This window comes from Rhinolophus ferrumequinum, chromosome 8, assembly GCF_004115265.2.
Source record: "Rhinolophus ferrumequinum isolate MPI-CBG mRhiFer1 chromosome 8, mRhiFer1_v1.p, whole genome shotgun sequence".
Lineage (NCBI taxonomy): Eukaryota > Metazoa > Chordata > Mammalia > Chiroptera > Rhinolophidae > Rhinolophus > Rhinolophus ferrumequinum.
Window position 1 is genome coordinate 81,391,393 of NC_046291.1, and position 20,438 is coordinate 81,411,830.

Here is a 20,438-nt window from a genome sequence, read left to right on the forward strand (position 1 = left end):
ACACAGATGAAGGAGAAGACGCGATCCTGATCCTTGTGGAGTTTAGAACATAAAAGGAATTAGGATAGCAATACCCAAAAAATGACGCAATACAAAAACACCAAATGCATAACTGCATTTGCACAGAATGACCTCACGCTAAGAAGGTTTGGGAGCCATTCAGAGTTTGTGAGCAAATGGTTTAAGTTCAGATGGCTTTACCTTATGGAGTGGCTTGTACTATTGTCTAAATATTTCCTATATGTCATTTCCATCTCGTTAAGATTAGAAATGCTTCAAAGGCAGAAACTGGCGTGAGAAGACTGGATGGTGAATCACACCATCTACTTTGCTTCCTCACTCGTTACGTGCGATGTGAGTTAAATCGGGGGAAGGTGGCAATAAATCACTGCTCTGACCAGCAGAAGCTTGGCCATAATCCAAAACAACAGTAAAAGAACAAAATACTGTCATGAAGAAGTTGTAACCCAGAGCAAAAAACAGTTTCTAATGAACAATGGGGCAGCTTGAGGTGATTATGACGGTGAATGGGAAAAATAAAAGGTTGCAAAGGGAAAATAATAATGTTTTGTTTGCAATTAATTCTTCTACAGTTTGCTAAAAGGATGTGACCTGATAAATAAAAGGCAGAGGCAAGACTGCCGATATAAATGTCAAAGGCCGCAAGTCAAGTGGAGGCAACCGGGAAAGGAAGAGAGAACAGATATTGGGGGAAAGCAAAAGGGAGGCTGAAGAGAGATGGCGATCAGAGACCGTGCTGGTGATAGTAACAGTGGGATGGAGAGGCTGGAGCAACCAGCACTGGGGATGGACAGGTGACGCTGATGCATTGTGGGTAAAGAAGAACCTGCGAGACGGGGAAGAGGTTTGTGACGCCTTCCCCAGGAGTGAGCTAGAGAAGACACACAAGACAGCCATTCACTGAGTAAAGTATGCACTTATTCCAAACCCACTAATCACCCATTCTCAATCAGGTTTCCGTGGACGGTGTGTCTGCTTTTAAGGCGCTCTAAGTCGAGAAGGGTAAGTCAAGTAGCATATTAATAAAACTGATGGAAAGAGACACTTCAGAGCACTATATAAGTAGAAAGCTGCAGAAGTATCTTTGTGTCCAGACCCATGCTGGTTAGAATGTGTTCTCACAAACCCAAACTTTAGTTCAAAAAACAAAACCTTAATAATGACGGACAAGGGAATAGGGCATGCAAGTTGATTGGTCTAGTTATTCAATAAACATTTATAGTGCATGCCAGTCACCAGTTATATATCAATTCATTTTACCTGCATAACTTCCCTTTGAGAGATTTAGTAGTAGCAGCGGTAGTAGTAGTAGTAGTAGGATTTATTATTATTTTTAAAATGAGGAAATTAAGACAGAAATATTTACTCCCTTTCCCACATTTCCAGTCATGATCAGTGGAGCTGGGATTTGGATCGAAGCATCTGTCTCTTAACTACTGCACTCAGTGGGCTTATCATTAGTCATCCAATCTACATTGATAAGTGCTTACCATGTGCTAACACTGTGCTAGGTACGGAAGCCAGAATAGTGAGTAAAACAGACAAGGTTCCTGCCCTCATGGAGTCCATATTCCAATGTGAGTTATACTAATCATACATGAGTCCGTGAACTCCAATGAGAAGACTGGAAAGCTGTGATGGCTGTTTCTCTTTCCTTTGTCATGGCTGTCTCACACCAGACAGACTTTAAGTGTCTGATGATCAATGCTGAGGAGATACCTAACTCTCTCAGCTCCAAGACTGAACAGACACTTGCTGCTACTATCTCTGTACTTGAATTTCGGCCCTGTAGTTGAAACTAGTTAATCCACCAGTTCGATGACCAAGCACACAGTGGGCCTACATTAAATGTCATCAGAAGCTCCCGATTGTCTGTGTAGGGAAGGCTTCAAGGGAGCAGTGCAATTGGAAAGAGACTGGGGAACTTTTCCTGAAGCAGCGTTTGTCAAGGACACTATTTTTACAGATAACATGCTTATTTGCGTTATTTTTGGAGGGCTGTTGAGGATTACTGGGAGGTAAGGGGTTAAGTCCCTTGAGGTCCCCTTTGATCTATACTTAACTGTCAATCAGTTGGCTGTTGGACATGGGGTCTAATGGCACTCCTAAGATTTAGAAGTAGGAGGGAGTGACATGGTGTGCTGGAGAAGAACAGGAAGGGACTTCCCTGGGAACTACTAAGTGACATAATTGGAGGCCCAGGGGTGGAATTGAAGCAATTTGTCATAGCACTCATGCCTCTTCTGCACCTGCTGCTGTGACAGACAGTAGATCTTTATCCATATCAATAAATTCTTCCAGTCCCAGGCGACATGTCCAAGATGCTTCATTTAGGCATTGAATCAATGTGCTTGGGTCAACCTATCTTTTTCTCAGACCCCCTGGGCTACATTTGATCTACAAATAAATCATGAGTCAATCACAAAGCACTTAAAGCACTTACCAGCTTCAGACGACTTAGGTAGTCATCTCCTAGAGAAGAGTGAACACAGGGTATTGCTATGCCTATTGACTGTTAGAGCTAGAAGGGAGTTTAGAGCTAATTAATTTAGTTTGATTCATCCATGTTACTGAGAAACTGAGCTCTAAAGACATTAGGTGCTTTCTCTGAGTTCACTCAGCAAATCCAGGGAAGAGCAAGACCTGAGTCTTGTCCCAGGTGATTGATTTACCTCTACCCGTCCCACTTAATTTTCCTTTCATGGAATGAAGGCATCAGACAGGACACATGAGGTTGTTTATACCAAGGATATTTTATTGATGAATCACAGTGACCACAACAGGAGGCAGCCAGTGACAAAACAGATCCAAGGTACCTACCCAGGAAGGCAGCAGGCTCAATATAACCCTTCAAACAAAATCTAAATCCTGCCTCTCCTTCACTGGTATTTCAAAACTCCTCCAAACCCCTTCCCAAACCTCCCCCAGGAGGTAGTAAGACCAAAATTTGCTCCATTGCAAATGACTATTTAATTATTTTAGTTGTGGTTATTCATGTTGTACTAAAATTATTTTAGGTCGGGGTCGGGACATGACTTGGGGCACCTGGAATTGAATGGCCTGTGCAGTTTACTCTTTATGGAACCCTGATGTCTTCCTTGCCAAACTCTAGCCATGATGTTTGTCGGAAGAATTGTTGCATTTCTACTCACTTGCGCTCTGTTCTCTGGATCTATGGACTGAAACCATAGAGATAAGATAGACTTTATCTCTATTTATTAACTCTGTCTTCTCTAATGTAATGAATCCTTGCTCTAATCAGTGCACCTATTCAGTTCAGGGCTGTGCTTGTCCCACTTTTTCTAGCTGCCTTTGAGATCACGTCACCTTGAAGCCTTCCGCCATTCCTATGTTGACCGACTGCCTGACTAGATAAGCAATTACCCAAGGTCATACAGGCTACTTAGCTTTTGTAGACAGCATTGTTAGCCCCTGTAGAGACTTCTCACGGCCACAAAGTGTTAAAGAGCCAAAATAACTTATAACTTGAATAAATTAAGATCACTGCATAGTGGTAGCTTTCTAAGTGCTAGGGAATATATTACAATATTATAAGTGATTGTACATATGCAATAGTCATTAATACTTGGATATTTAAGAACCTAACCTGGAATTTTTCATTTGCAATAAGAAATTATTAAATTGACCTGTCTTACAAGAAACATGAAAGTCCGCTACTGATTGCAAAGTTGCCTTAAATAATGAATTACTCCATGAACAGAATGTTAACTAATAAGAAGAAAAATATGCTGGTAGATGATGTGTTTAATGTTTAAATAAAACTTTTTTAAATTCTAGAAATGTACAAAGTTCACGATTTTCCTTAATCACGAGGTGATTTCCGATGAGCGTGCAAATTCAATCAACATGAATTGTAATTAAGAAAATGCCTGTTGTGATCATTAGCATGTGGCTGTCACTGTAAAGAAAAATGAGCTCCTTCACATTTTATTCTTTGAAACTAAATCAAGCTCTAATTCAAACTAATTTGAATTAATACAGAAAAAGGTTGGCAAAGATTCAATAAGAATATATTACTCCCACCTTTACTGATGACCATTTTGTCAGATCTAAATTTCAAATGTCTTTTAACTCCTCAAAAAGAAATTAAATTGAAATTGCATAGTAGTATTTAATTAATTATAATCAATAATAATTAATTATAATTAATAAGACTAGAGGCATCCCTTTCTAGTTTGTACAAAGATGAGTTATATTTGCTTAAAATAAAAAAGAGTTATCACAAGAGTCCATGGCATTTTCTTCTTTTTAAATATGTCTGTTATTGGATTCAACATTCAGAATGCATTTGAGGTAATTCTGCCGTAGCATAATGGAGTTCCCCTTTCCCTCTGGAAAGAAAGAGGGATCTTGAAGATGGCCAAGGAATTAGTCACAAGACAGTGATCATTTCTAGTGTTTTGAAGGAAGTAGAGATAAAGATGAAGGAAAGGTGATATTACTTCCTTAGAACTCTTAAAATCGGCATTATTTTGTCTGTTTTCTATCTTATGGGTACTAAGTGCTCGTAGGAACAACACATTCTATCTTTAGTTGATTTAACATAAGCGATTTGATTTCCAGAATGACATCAACCTGCACAAAGAAGTTACATTCTTTTCAATTTTCCTGATCAAATGCAGGTACTATAAACCCCCAAGGGAATTCCCACTCAAAACTCAGGACCCCTGCATTCCACAGGCTTTCCAAGAAATAACCATAATAGAAACAGCAATTGCTAAGATTTAACTCAAAACAAATGAAAGCGCCTACTTATGTAAAAATGCTGCTTTCTAAATGATTTTTGAGAAACAATATTGCCTCTGACATATTCATTTAGGGAGTATACTGACTTGGCAGAAATTCAATCCACCTCACTGCTAAAATAAATAGGCCTCTTCTGCAGACTGAAGGAGTCAAGCGGTTGAAGGGCTAAGATAAATAATGTTACAATTATAACCAGAAAGCTATTTTCCTTCAAGAAGTTTCCTGTATTATTTCAAATGCCTTTTGCCACTGGGATTCATATAAAATAATGTATCATTCTTTTAACTTATTGGATAGAATAAAAACAAATCTGTCTTCCAGCACTTATAGGTAACTTAAAGAATTAAATCCCATGTCATCCAATTAAATCTAATAAAGCTTCATTTTAGCCATATTGTGACTCTCTTGGCAAAGTACTGTGCAATATATTTTGGCAGGAGGATGCATGTGTATGTACAACAAATTTAATATCTAAAAATAATCCCTGAAATTATAAATGATTATGGGAAATTTGGCCACATGTTAAAAAGTTTTCCAGGTTTCGCTTATTTTATGTAGCCAATTAGAAAATGCCTATGGACTAGTGATTTTTCTTAATGCTACAGAGTAACAACACTATAGGCAAAGATGGAAAACCATATTCAGAATAAAAATGAAGACAAAATAAGTGAAGTATGTGTACAATTTTAGAAAGTAATCAGAACCAACATCTGGTACTTACATAATTCAGGAAGAAATATAGTAGCCTTCAGCCCTATATTTATATATTTCTAACATCGTATAGTCTCTCCTCTGTCCCGCTTTTGAAAATTTCGTTCTGATTGTTTCTCAGACTTCTAGCTAAGAGCTAAAAAAGGAGTATGGAGAAGATGGAAAGAACAAGAGCTGACCTAAAGGGCATCTTTTGCAATTTACAGAGTTAAAAATACCATTATTGATGAAAGAATGGAAAGGAGATAAGTGAAAGATGGGGAAGTGGTCAGGCAAAGAGAAAAAGTGAAAAGGTAGAGGGGCAGATGAGAGAAAGACTTATCTCCAGAGATGTCAAGAGCAGAATATGCAGCGTCAAGGAAATATAGCTTTTAAAAGGATTTTAGTGCAAGAGTCTTCTTCATACTCAGCACTTCACAACCTGGAATTCACTTTCCCATACAAACAATGACAGCAGCTAATGAGAGCCAGTTTTCCCGGGAATGACCACAAGTGTCCACTTCACTGACTAACATTAGTAATCATAGTTTACAATATTGACAACACACTTGGCACTGTGCTAAGCACTTCAGTACAATTTCTCCTTTATTCATCACAATCATTCCAAGGTAAGTACAATTACTGTTTCCATTTTATAGATGAAATATCTGAGGATAAACTATTTGCCTAAAAAAACAAAGCTGATAAGCGACAAACACTGGACCAGGGCTTTTAAGAGTATCCTTTAATACTACCCTATACTATGATTTTTGTATTTGTAATAAAAATTATGATAGGAAAAAAAAAACTGCTGTAACACTAATCTTTGATCAGGAAAATACATAACCGGACATTGTGCCCACTTCCAAAAAATATTTGAAGTGAGATCAAATAGAAAAAAAAAAATAGGTTTAAAGTATAAATAATAAAGCCCTCAGGAAAGGTAAGTGCTAATGAAGGAAGATGAGAAGCCAGGTGGGTATCTTTGATATGATTCTCAAAGGTATGTTGATAATTACTAATGGTTTGAGGGAGTAAATGAAATTAGAATATAATGACTATTTTTATCTTAATTTAGGTTTAGGGCCATTCCTGAGAAATTCTGAGTTCACAAGAAGCATCTCTACCCCCCACCCCTGCCCCTTTAAGATTTTATTAAAGAGCAAAGGATGACCAAAGAAAGCATGAGACCAGCTTTGAAACTGGGAAAGACGGACAAGTGGGGCCAAAGCTCACTTTCTACTGGGTCACATAGTACAACGAAGACAACTATCCCCTTATCCACCCTATCCACTCATCATCTGAGAAAAAACAGAGGCAACAGTACAATGTTCCTCCATCCACGGGACAAGACTTGAAAGGAAGGATCTTTTTAAAAATACAAAAATAGCACTGTGGAGATAAGGATGTCTCAGAGGAGGGAAAGGAAACAGGAAGAACTGGTAAGAAAGCTAAAAAGGAGACAACAGACAGCAGAGCCAGCTCTCTCAGACGTCATACTGGTCACGGGATGCCCTGTTAGTCCATCAGAATGAAGCATGTCAGGCCTTTATTTGTGTTGTTTTAGAAGGTGGGTTTCTCAACCTGGGAATAACTGAAGGGAAATTTTTAATAATGGTAACAAGAAGAGGAAATCTATATTCTCTAACATGACACAGCCGTCTAAGAACAACACTACTAAAACCGAAGCTTAAAGCTCTTTCTAAAGGACCAAAAACCAAGTGGGAAAATATGTACTTCTTAATCCCTTTCACCACCCTCCCCCAAAAAACCCTTCCCATCTAGCGATTATCAATTTGTTTTCTGCACCTATAAGTTTGTTTCTGTTTTGTTTGTTCGTCTATTTTGTTTTTACATTCCACATATAAGTGAAATCATATATTTGTCTTTCTCTGCCTGATTTATTTCACTTAGCTTAATACCCTCTAGGTTAAAATAGCCATGGATGTAAAGTACAGCATAGGGAGTATAGTCAATAACATTGTAATAACTATGTATGATGCCACGTGGGTACTAGACATATCGGGGTGATCACTTCATAAGGTATATAAATGTCTAATTACTATGTTGGATACCTGAAATTAATATAATATTATACGTCAAATATAATTAAAAAAACAAATTTTAAAGCAATGTGGCAATTATTTTAGAGGGCTGAAAAAGAACTATTTGTCCCTAAAATAAATATGCACACCATCCTGTCTTTAAAGAAAGCAAAAACCAAGGCTTCAGTGTACTTGCTACCCTTGTTAGCATATGCTACTTTAAATTTGCAAATCGTTTAGACTGAACAAGTTAATTCAACTTCAAAGGAAGGCTCATGGGATTCACCAGGTCCCTAAGCAGTAATAGGGATGAGACACTGCATAATAATTTTTAAAATGCAGAAAAGTTCATTCTATTGTATGAGGACCTGCATTATGAGTTTTGAGAAATAAAAGAAAAACTACAAACCAAAACATGTGCATTGCAAAACTGGATGAAAGCTCCTTCCTCCCAGGCCTATTCATACATTACAAGCCCTACATTTTATACATCTTCACTAGTCAAGGCCAATATTACAAATTAGTGGCCTCCAACCTGGCTACACCAATGAGGTAGACCCAACTCAGAAGCATTGTGTCAGAATTGGGAAGGGAGTAGCGGAGAGTACAGTAAAGATTTATATGTTCAAAAATCTTTATGATTAACAGGTCGGGGACTCAATCTTATGAATAATTTATGGAGTATGATTTTGAAAATCCAATTGGCAAAATACTATCATTAAAAAACCATAACTGAGAGCCTACCACTACCGGTGTGAATTGGGCAAATCTCTTAGCAATTGAGCTTCTGTAAAATAAATAGACCATCCAATGTTTCTCACTTTTGTCACATTATCTCCTCCCTAAGGAGCCTTTGTAAACATTTTTTCCCTAATCGTCTCTCCCTTCCCTATGACATTTTCATAACACAAATATACTGTGTATGTACATGTGTATATATATGCTTTGTATGTAAAAAGTGTAATTTTTTTTTTCACACCAGGAACCAATTTTTGTACCTTTGGGGGCAATATCATCCTTATTGGCAATGCATGAACTAGAATACATAATGAGCTTCAATGGTGTGCTAAGCTATTTACAACTAGTATATTCTGATTTCATTAGCAAAACAACATATGAGGTAAGTACTACTAGTATCTTCAGTTTTCCATGAGACAACTGAAGTTTTAAAAATCTGCCCAAGCTTCTATAATTCGTCAATGGCAGAGGAAGGACTTGAACTCAGCCATGATGAGTTTGGCTTTTCCTCTTCATCACCATGTTAGACTCTTCCAGCTCAAGGCCCTGAAATTCTTAGATTCATTGCACATTTCCATGGCGATAGCCTTTTTAATTTGACCACAGTGCTTCTTAACTCCTATGTTTGCTTGAAGTTGAAATCTATTTGCTTATATTTTCAATCCAATAAGCAGATGATACATTAACCAATAAGATATGCTATTTTCTTGTAGAATTCTGATGGATGTAAAGAAAATGGATGATTTAAAATAGCTGATAAGCTGTAGAATTTTATGTACTATTGCTTAAGTAACAGTCATGTTCTTCAAAAGCTCTCTTGAGAAGTTGCATACTCTAATTTTTTAGATTTATATACATCATCACAGAAAAATAATTTATAAGATCAAGAAGACATCATATATTTTAAAATAGTATAATTGTCTTCTATGAAGTCTTAATTTGAGAGAGAAAGCATCAAAAATAACAACATAATGATAATTACTTAATTTTAAAATGTCCTTACATGATTTTATATTAAAAGCAACACAGATATAGGTTATCAAATGTAAATAAACATTAATTCTGAGAGTGTTACTACTTATTTTTAAAAGGGCAGGTGAATTGAACTTTTCAAAGTAATAATAGATTTTTACAACATATAACGAGATACAGCTACAAAAATAGTTTTATTTTTTTTAACATTTATACTTTTAACTGAGGTGCTCTAACAAATAGAGTTTTGTTCAATCCAATGAAGCTCAAAGATAAAACATGTTTATGATCACTATTATTTTGGGGGAGGAGACCTGAATGAACATTTTCTTTATTTTATTTTATTTTTTGATAAATGGAATTGCTTATATTTTATTTCAATTCTGACATATTTCTTATACTGAGAACCAAGTCGGGACCACATCGTGCAGGCCACCAGGCAATAAACAATTTGTTCTCTCTACTTAACACTGATTGCCAACTAATGTATGCGACACCTTTCATCCAGAGTTAGTTTCTTGTTTTATATTTAGAATGATCAAAAACAGATATGCACAGCTACATTTTTAGAGAAAAGTAACTTCCCAACCCTATTCTGAGTTAAGACTTGTATGGTCTGAGGACGTTTTATGTCTCAAAGAGTAACCAGGCCGATCCTAAGGAAATTGGCAGCTTATTGGAAATATTCTTTCCCCTCAGAGATACGCTCCATCATGGACTCTTAGAATGAAAGACATCTTAATGCTATCTTTTACAATATCCTGTTTCTGCAAATGAGAAAATCAAGGCCCAAAGTGGTTATATTACTAGCCCAAAATCAACAGTTAGTTTAAGCCCCAAAGTGGAATTCACTGTCCTGATACTTAGTTCTATCATTTATCTACCTCTAGGTGAAAATAAAATGAAAATATTGATTCATCCTATCCTACACACTAATCACACCAATACTTCTCATTCACTCAGGGCATATGCTATTTCACAGATGATGATGTTCTCCATGAAATGGGTATTTCCTCTAATTCTAAATTAGGTTGTAAAATCCCTGTCTGTTGTTAGGTCTGAATCATGTGCAGAAAAGGGAACCCTCTTGCACTGTTGGGAACCCTCCTGCCACTATGGGAAACAGTATGGAGACGCCTCAAAAAACTGTAAAAAAGAACTACTTTATGATCAAGCAATTCCACTCCTGGTTACCTATCCAAAGAAATCCAAAACACTATTTCCAAAAAATATATGCACCCCTATGTTTACTGCAGTGCTATTCACAATAGCAAGATACGGAAACAACTGAAATGCCAATCAATAGACGTTGATAAAGAAATTGTGGTATATTTATACAATGTAGTATTACTTTGCCATAAAAAAAAAAAGATGAAATCTTACCATTTGCAACAACATGGATGGACCTAGAGAGGATTATACTAAATGAAATGAGTCAGACTGAAAAAGAAATACTATATGATCTCACTTATGTGTGCAATCTAAAGAACACAATAAATGAACCAACAAAACAGAAATAGACTCTAAGATACAGAAAACTGAGGGTTGCAAGCTGGGCGGGAGGTTGAGGGGATGGGTAAGAAAAGGGAAGTCATTAGGAAGTACCAATTGGTCGTCACAACATAGTCACAGGGATGTGAAATACAGTACGGAGAATATAGTCAATAATGTTGTAAAAACTACGTATGGTGTCTGATGGGCAATACACTCATCAGGGGGATCACTTCATAAATTATATAAATGTCTGACCACTGGCTTGTGTACCTGAAACTAATAGAAAATAATATTGAATGTCAACTATAGTTGAATGTATATACATCAAGTACAGCACAGGGAATATGGTCAATGATATTGTAATAGCTCTACGGTATCAGTTGGGTAGTAGATTTGTTGGGGTTATCACTTTGTGAGGGGTATAAATGTCTAATCATTATGTTGTCTTGTACACCTGAAACTAATAATAATAAAAAAGTGTCCCTTGAAATTGAAGGCACCCTTATAGTCATAAGTTATGGTCAGTTGTTTTATAACTGAAAACTGAAAATAATAGGAACTTCAACAGAGATGTGTTTAAAAAATACTGAGAGATATATGTTTTCAAAAGTAAGAAAAAATTCAGGAGGCTGATCAAGAAAAGAATATGATCCCATAGCAATGAAAACATAGCAGATGGAAGAACTAATTGGTTACAGAGTCTTAGGGTATGAGATTAGCCAGTATAGTTTACTAGAAATAAGACACTGAGACACAGAATGAAAAATGGCTAGTAGAACTAAGAGCCAGATTAATAGAGGCATGCGTTAAAGGTCAGAATGTTAAATTTATTTGATAACGGTTCCAAAGTCTGAAAATGTAAATAGAAGCAGTGTGAAAGAATCCACAGTAGGCCACTTACCTTTGGTAACCTCTTAGCAATAAGCAGTGTAATTTTAAAGGGAAAGAATACATTCTCCACAAAAGGAAACATTCTGGAAGCAGACTGGACCGACTTAACACAAATCACTGTCTTATTTGAGCTGAAAATGAAATGTAATGGTGAACTACTAAATCTCCCATCTTACCCCACTGCTTATTTCCTCAGGTCAAAGCAGTTATCATTAACTCCCAGCCATCTTTCTAGGCACTGCTACAGAGTCCCAGAGAAGAGAACACGTAATTCCATACCTTGGTGACCTTATAATTTGATAGGAGGAATTACATTTACATATTAAAACAAGGGGCTATTATAAAACAAATATTAATTAAGTTTCCATGTGCCTGGTTCCAAAAATGCATGAGATAGATATCTCCAGAAGAAAAACAGATCAGGGTCAGGGTGAGCGATTTTGAAAAAGCCTGGAATAACCTGGGCATAACCATGAGGTTGGTCTGCAGGGCCCTCTCTTTATTTTTTCTGGTGTCTCATTTTTTAAGGTCCCATGTATAAAGTACTGTCTTGCTAACTTTTGGCCAATTATACACACCTTGACGGCATGCAAGCCTGGATTTCTCAACACTCTGACATAACTATTCTCTTTACTCCATATAACATTTCCACTCTCACCATGTAGCAGATCCCATTTTGAATTTTGTAACCTGACACTAGAGGACAGCAGAGGGAAAAATATTATAAAATGAAATTGCACTTATAAATAAGTGTGTAAAAATCCAAATGGCAATCATTCACAAATATTCCTTTTTCTACTATGTTCAGGGTACTGGAAATTTAACCCAGCAGCACATTAAAACATTCAAGAATTGAAAAAATGTAAAAGAGCAAGATGGGTTTTTTTCCCTAAAAATGCAAAAATAGTTGAACATTAGGATATCTGTTAATGTATCTTACTGCATAAATTGATTGAGAGAGGAAACTCAAAAACTCATCTCAGTAAGTATACATATATAGCTATAATGATATATTATATAATGATACGTAATACATAAATACTATTTATTTATATATAAGTTCCACAATCATTAATAATCAAACAACCAATTCCCAAAACAAAGACACAAACTCTCTTACTTAATAAATGCCATCTAACATAAATCACAACCAAATCATTTAGAGATGAAAAGCTTTAAATACTTAAGTCAGAAATGAGGCAGGCACATCAGCTAACATGTTATGCCCTACCATTGTATAGATTTTCTAACCAATGCAATACAATTTAAAAAGACATAAAAGTTATAAATTGTAAATGAGAAAAGATAAACATTAGCATTTATGATTATTGCTTGGATAATATAAGAATGTCAGACAAAAACTATAAGAATTTATAAGATAGCATAATAAAGTTTTAAGTACTGTCTTTAAGTTTACTTTGTAATTTACTTAAATACATTTTGTAATATTTATTTCTCCAGGTAAAAAATATTATTAGAGTACTGTTTATCAACGTATGGAGTGTTATATGTAAGAAAAAAACACTATGTGTGGGAAGTTTTTGGTAATAGTTTAAACAAACCTCTATCTATGTCTTGATCCATATTAAAACCTGAGTGCCCTGTATCTGCTACCCAAGTATTTAGCACACAAAGGCGATAACAAAGAACAGGAAACAAGTCTGGGTCTGTAACAGTGAGTACCAAGGGTGGGGCAGTGGGAGGGGCCTGTCCCAAGGGGGCAGGAGTATTTTATCACTGATATTGTTAAGAATTGCAGGTTCTTGGTGATACCTTTTTTCACTTTTTATTTTGAAGTAATTATAAAGTCACAGGAAGTTACAAAACAAAATGTCCTGTGCAATTTTCACCAAGTATCCTCTATGGTAATTTCTCACATACTAGAATTCACTATCAAAACCAGGAAATGGATAGTGACACTATCTACAGAGCTTATTCAAATTTCATCAGCTTTAAATACATTCATTTGGATGTGTTCATTTCTCTCTCTCTCTCTCTCTCTCTCTCTCTCTCTCTCTCTCTCTCTCTCTCTCTCTCTCTCTCTCTCTCGTTTTATGAATTTTTTTGCCTGTACAGATTGGTGCGACAGACACACAATCAAGATACATACAAAACCGGTCCATCACCACAAGGCTCTCTCATGCTGTGCCTTCATAGCCACTCTCATCCTCTTCCATCACTAACTAGCCTGGCAACTACTAATCTATTCCCTGTTTTTTCTGGTTAGTCTTATTACTGCTTATACATTCTCTACAGACAACGCACCCCTCATTGCCTCATTGCCTGGCACAGGCTTACCACTCACATTGCTCTGCCCTTGGTTCACCACTAGGCTGTGATAATGTTCAGAGAAACTGGGCATCTCATCTCACTCGCTAAATCTCAAATGCTTACCCTGGCCAGCTCACCTATGCTTTAACCGGCCCTGGTTCAGGCTAACCCTCGGATTCACCTCCTGCCTGCCTTCCCTGCCTCATACTCCTCTGTGATACGTCAGGGAACAATCCAAGCACACTACAGCCCTAGGACTTCACACTGTTTTCCTTTGTCTGGAACACTCTTTTCCCAGGGAGATACAGTCTCACTCTATTCCTTTACTTAAGTCTCTATTCAAATATCATCTCTTAAGAAAGAATTTCTCTGACTTCCCTATTTAAAGCAATACACAGTCTCACCTATGTCTTCATGATTATCTTTTCTTAGCCTGCTTTACTTTTCTTCATCGCACCTATCACCTTCCAATACGTATTTTGGGGTCAAATTATCCATTAATCTCTCTCTTCCCATCAGAATGTAAATACCACAGGAAAGACTGACTGCTTTCTTTAAAGCTTTATTCCGAGTGTCTAAAACAGTCCCTTGCATATAGTGGATGCTCAATAAATATTTGTTGGATAAATAAATTCACACTAATGATCATGACCAAAAAAAATGTGAAATAGCAAGACTGCAATTTTCTCACCCACTTGGCAAAAATTAAAAACAAATGAAAATATTTAGTACTGGCAAGAATATGAAGAAACGGGCATGCTTGGAGACTGTTAATGAAATTTAAAATGCACAGCATTTTGGGAAGAAATTGCGACAGTATTTATGAAATCTGAAATGCACAAATCCAACAATTCCACTTCGAAAAATCTTACTAAAATAATGACAAGTGACAGTTGAATGAAGCTAGATATATAGCTAGATGGTCTCCTCAACACTATTTGTCACAAGAAAAAATTCCTAAATACCCTTCTAATTGGAAATGATTAAATTAACTAAGATCATCCATGACATGGACATTATGCAACTGTTATAATGAGGGATGTGTGTGTGTATACATATATATTATATTTACTATAATAGTATCACGAACAAAAGGAAATTTGTAGAACATTATGCCAAGTATGATTTCCTTCTTTCTTTCTTTCTTTCTTTCTTTCTTTTTCTTTCTTTCTTTCTTTCTTTCTTTCTTTCTTTTTGTATTATGGAAAAAAAATCTGAGTGCCCTTTAGATAGACCTATGTTTGAATGTGTGATATATATATATATATATATATATATATATATATATATATATATATAAAATTATTTACAATAACATGGCTGAGACTACTGGGGCAGGCTTGAGAGAATTTTTTTTAACTTTTTGTACTTCATATTCTCTACATAAATTTTTACAATAATATATTATTTTCATACATAAAAACTGATTAGAAAAAGTAAAAATTAAAGAGTGCTGCCTCATTAAACTAGTTCAGATTAAAGTATCCTTGACATATAATGTTATAAGGTATTTGATATAACGTATTATCCTCTTACTCAAATACATTAATGTAAATACAGTTCTTAAGCCAAAAGAATAAACTGCTAATAGCAGAGTTTCAGCAAGAATATTTATACTATGGAGGGCTTCCTATAGCGTCTCACAATGGATCATGAAAGCAAATGCAACGTTATCATCAATCAAAGGACAGTTTGGTAGAATCTCTAACTCTCCTTTTATTCACCACCCCAAACCACGGGCCATTGAGTGGCAAACTACTCCCAGCTTGGAGTGGAGCATTCAGGATTCCCTAACTGGAACTGAAGTGACTGCAAGTAGACTGCAAACATAACCTTCTTTATACCAAGTGCATAGTGTGGCAGGGCTGTCTCCTGGCCTGATGGTCCCACTGCAGCACTGGATTCACATCTGTATTACACAGGCTGTCTATTACACACTAATTGCCTCATAAATGTGTTCCTTTAGATCCAGAATAGAAGATTGTCTCATTTCCTCCTCTGTCTTTTCAAGATAAAAATTATCAGTCGAAAAATTTATCAGATATCCTGCTAGGAAAATGGGAATGACAAAGTGCAATCTAGTTAACATTACTTGAAAATAATTGTATGCAAATAACCTACCGACCCTCAATCAACAGCAACAAGTCCATACAACAGGGACTGCATATTAACACAGCAGTTAACACTCAATGAATAATTTTAGGGTGTACTTCAAGTTGAAAAGAAAAGGAAAGAAGGAAAAAGATCAATATAAAGCTGCAAAATGGAATAAATGGAAGACAGAACATCAAATGATAGGACAGAACAAAACAACAGTGGAAGAAGACATGCTCAGTAACACACAGGAATAAATATTTGGGAAAAGTCTAAAATAATATAATAATACAGCTACATGGAATGAACTAGAAATATAACAGAAGGAGTTAAATAGGATATTGTAAATAGCACCTTTTACCTCCTGGGCTAGGGCATTCAACTAGAGTACAGCATATAATAATCTTAAAATTAAAAAAAAAAAATTGATATTATAAGAAGGTAGGAAAATAATTCAAATGTGTAAAACTTTCACAGTACAGTGAATTCATATACATTTTCACATTAAATGTCACAGCTGTGGTCACCTATTTGGAAATCAATGAATCTAAACATATGTTGGGTAGCTGAGGGAAGACTGAAAAAAAAGATGGAGACAGAGAAGTAACCTTTGGAGAGAATGACAACTCCAGCCCATCTACTGGATTACAGGGACATTATTATTCTAGACTGAAAATCCATTGCAACCCTTCCATAATGGGTAAAAGATTCCAACTTTATGGGAAAAAAAGATATACAATTAACATATAAAAAAGTATTCAACATCGTTAGTCACCAGGGAAATGAAAATTAAACTTTGCTGAGATACCACACACTTGGCAATACAGTTAAAGGAAAAAAGATACAAAATACTAAATGTTGGTAAGGATATAGAGCAACCGGAACCTCCTATTTACACACAGCTAGCAGGTCTGTAAAATGCTACAGTCCATTTGGGGGGGAAAAAGGGAGGGGAGTTATTTTGTTTTGTTTTTTTATAAAACAATACCCACTCCATTACCCAGATAACATGGATGCAGTTCAGAAATATGTGGAGCAAAAGACAACACAAAAAGATACGACGATATGATTCCACTTCTATAAAATCAAGGACAGTAGAAACTAACCAGAGGTTATAGAAATCAGATGAATGGTTGCTTATGGTGGAGATTGGAGTTGGAAGTGGAATGGAACTGACTGGGAAGGGGCAGAAGGGAAATTTCTGGAGTGACAGAAATGCTTGTGTCTGGATATGCATTCATCAAAACATAAATTTATCATCTGAACATTTTACTTTATGTAAATTGCACCTCAATTAAAAATCACAGAGGTATGCTAAAATAAAATGAAGATTTCAGCTGTGCAAATACTTCATGAAAATCTCATTCAAGCAAAAGCAGAGCATCTAGAAAATGCTATTGACAGTACGTTCATAGTTGAAATTATAAAGAAAGTAGGGAAAGGAGCTGCTATGCCAGGACAAAGTCTGACAAATGAGACAAATGTTTAGTAGTGTGGGCATGATGAGAGCACTGGCAGAAAGCAATTTGAGTAGATTAACTGAGATTCTGTCCCCTACAGCCCTATTTAGTGGCAATATATAGATACCCTCAGATTTGTAGCCTTCAGACTTTTGATTTGCTAAATGTAGTATGGCCAACATGAAAAGAATAGCATTGTCTTAAAAAAAAAATAGAAGAAGAAGAAGAAAAGTCTGGATTTAAAGAAGAAAAAGAGATAAACAAGCAGAGAATAAGAATTTGGAAGATGATATTGAGGAAGATAATACTGATCTAATGAGGAATGTTACTGAGCTGTTTGATGTGGGATATGTCTCCTCATTTCTTTCTTCCCTCAGATCTCCAGGGAAACATCCATTCTTGTTAATCATTGTTTCATTGGAGTTCTGTTGGAGATTGCATTCAGAGACTGAGTCTTGTTCCAAGTTGGAGATGAGTCAAGACTGGGGGTCGCTGTGGATGGTTGTGCCCCTCCCAGGCTTTCATTCAATTCCTTCAGAGTTTGTGGGAGACAGAGGACTAAGCTAGCTTTGGACCCCAGACTTCAGAAATGCAAGGTCCAAAAGGGTCAGAGAAAAGCAACAGGCTAAAGCTCTTAAGGAATACATTTTAAGGTGTAGGCTCCCCAAAAAGGAATTATGACCCACAAATTGCAAGAACCCCAAAGAAGATTCAACAGAATAAAGTTCCAAGGGGAATTTGTGGGCTGCATGGGGATCTCTTGCTGAGCATATCTTTTAGACCTGCACAGATTTAGGAAGGATAAAACACAGCCAAGAGTAAATATTAGTGACTTCAGTGTGAAATCAGAATGATGTTGTCAGAACTAATGCTTGAAATAAACTGGGCTTGTAAAAATCCTAAAGAAAACCAAAAGAGGGGAAGGGGTACTTTAAACGTTTTGTGGTAAGAAAAATAAATAAATAAAGTAAAACAACTGGATGACATTTCAGCTTGGGAAAATAGAATAATAAGATGTAAGAGTAAAAATAGAAATACTAGTTTAAGAGGTAACATTTACTGACTATTTCCTAAGTGCTAGGTACTAAGCAAAATAGTTTATGTGTACTATTTTACACAATGCTTATAACAGCCCTGTGAGGCCAGTGCTATTATTAGCCTTATTTTAAGCTCAGAAGAACCTGCGGTTCATACAGGTAAGTGACTTTGTGTAGGGCACACAGCTATCAGGGGACACAGGGGACCAGAGTCTAAGCACACCATTCTGACTCCAGAGCCTGCCCTGCCCTCTTAGGCATTATGCAGTAATTTTACCTTTCAAATTCTCATTGTTACTGCTATTACTGAAATCCTTGTCTACACACGAAGAAGGCAGAAAGAATTTGGTTAAGAGGGAATCAAAATCTCAGGTAGACAAAGAAATCATGTCATTTTTAAAAAATAAAACTAGCCGCCTATTCCAAGCAAATTACAGCCCAGAATATATAGGGGAATGTACACAGTAGCCCCACCCTCGCCTACGGTTTCACTTTCCACAGCTTCAGTTGCCTGTGGTCAACCACTGTTGAAAATATGAAATGAACATTTCCAGAAATAAACAATTCGTACATTTTAAATTGTGTGGCGTTCGTACGTTTTAAATTGTGTGGCATTCAGAGCAGTGTGATGAAATCGGGAGCAGTCCCGCTCCATTGCCCAGGAAGTGAATCATCCCTTAGTCCATGTATATACATTGCAGATACTTCCCACCCGTTAGCCACTTAGCAGCCTTCTCGGTTACCAGATCAACTGTCCTGGTATCACAGTGCTTGCGGCAAGTTACCCTTAAAGTAGCCTAACTCCAAATTACGATGCCTACATCATTCACCTCGCTTCCCCTCATCATGTAGGCATTGTATCGTCTCCCATCATCCCAAGAAAAAGGGTGAGTACAGTACAATGATAGACTTGGAGAGAGAGACCACATTCACGTTACTTTTACAATAGTACCTTGTCATAATTGTTCTGTTTTATTATTAGTTATTATTGCTAATGTCTTACTGTGCCTAATTTGCAAATTAAACTTTATCATAAATATGTATATATAAAGAAAAAAACATAATATGCATACGATTCATGCTATCTGTGGTTTCAGGTATCCATGAGGGGTCTTGGAACATATGCTCGCAGATAAGGAGGGGCGACTATATCACCAAAGCCTCAACCACTGCTGAGATGGGAGATACGGCCCCACAAGTGTGCTGTTTCCCTTTAGTGTACAAACAAAATCATTCAAGCCCTCACCCCACGTGGCTATTCCCTATTCCCTGGGAATAAGTTCAGGGACTCTCCCAGAGTGCTCGTGCACCTCGTGATGCCGGCCTCATCATCCTCTGGACCGATGGTCCAGTCATCCCAGGGTCCTGTCGCCAGTGTATGAACCGGATCCCCCTCCCTGCCCCACCATCCCTGATCCTCAGAGGCACTGCCAACAGGAGGGTGCTGTTTCTAAGCTGGAGAAGTTAATCAATTGTACCAAAGGCCTACGGATACAATAAGGAAAGTACATCCGTCCTATGAAAAGAAATGTGAAGTTCAGCCTCAGAGTTGAGTGGGCACACCGCTCCACAGGCAATCATTTTGCTGTCTTTCCTCCCCAAGGCCAGGGCTGCTACTCCCATTCCGTAAGGACTTGCTTTCTGGGGAGGGCTCTCTGCGTGGAGCAGTGGTTAAGAACATGGGCTCCAGAGTTACACTCTGCATCTGAATCCCAGCTCTGCCACTGTGACTTTAGGCCAGTTACCACCGGCGTACAGGCTCACTTGTTTCATCTGTATATGGGGATAATAATGTTGCTTATGGTAGAGGGATGCTGTAGGATCTCATGAGATGATCCATCTAAAGCATTTGTGTGACACTTACATCTCATAGCTGTGCCATATACAAAATAAGCATCACCAAATAGCTATTTGTGTTATTTCCAGGTTCTTAGAAATCTAAATATCAAGATCTAGAG

General features: G+C 36.8%; 1 protein-coding gene across 1 annotated transcript in view; it reads right to left on the minus strand.

The window, feature by feature from the left end:
• THSD7B (thrombospondin type 1 domain containing 7B) overlaps positions 1-20,438 on the minus strand; it is a 797,596-nt gene that overhangs the window by 447,706 nt on the left and 329,452 nt on the right. The gene's annotated exons all lie outside the window — the stretch shown is intronic.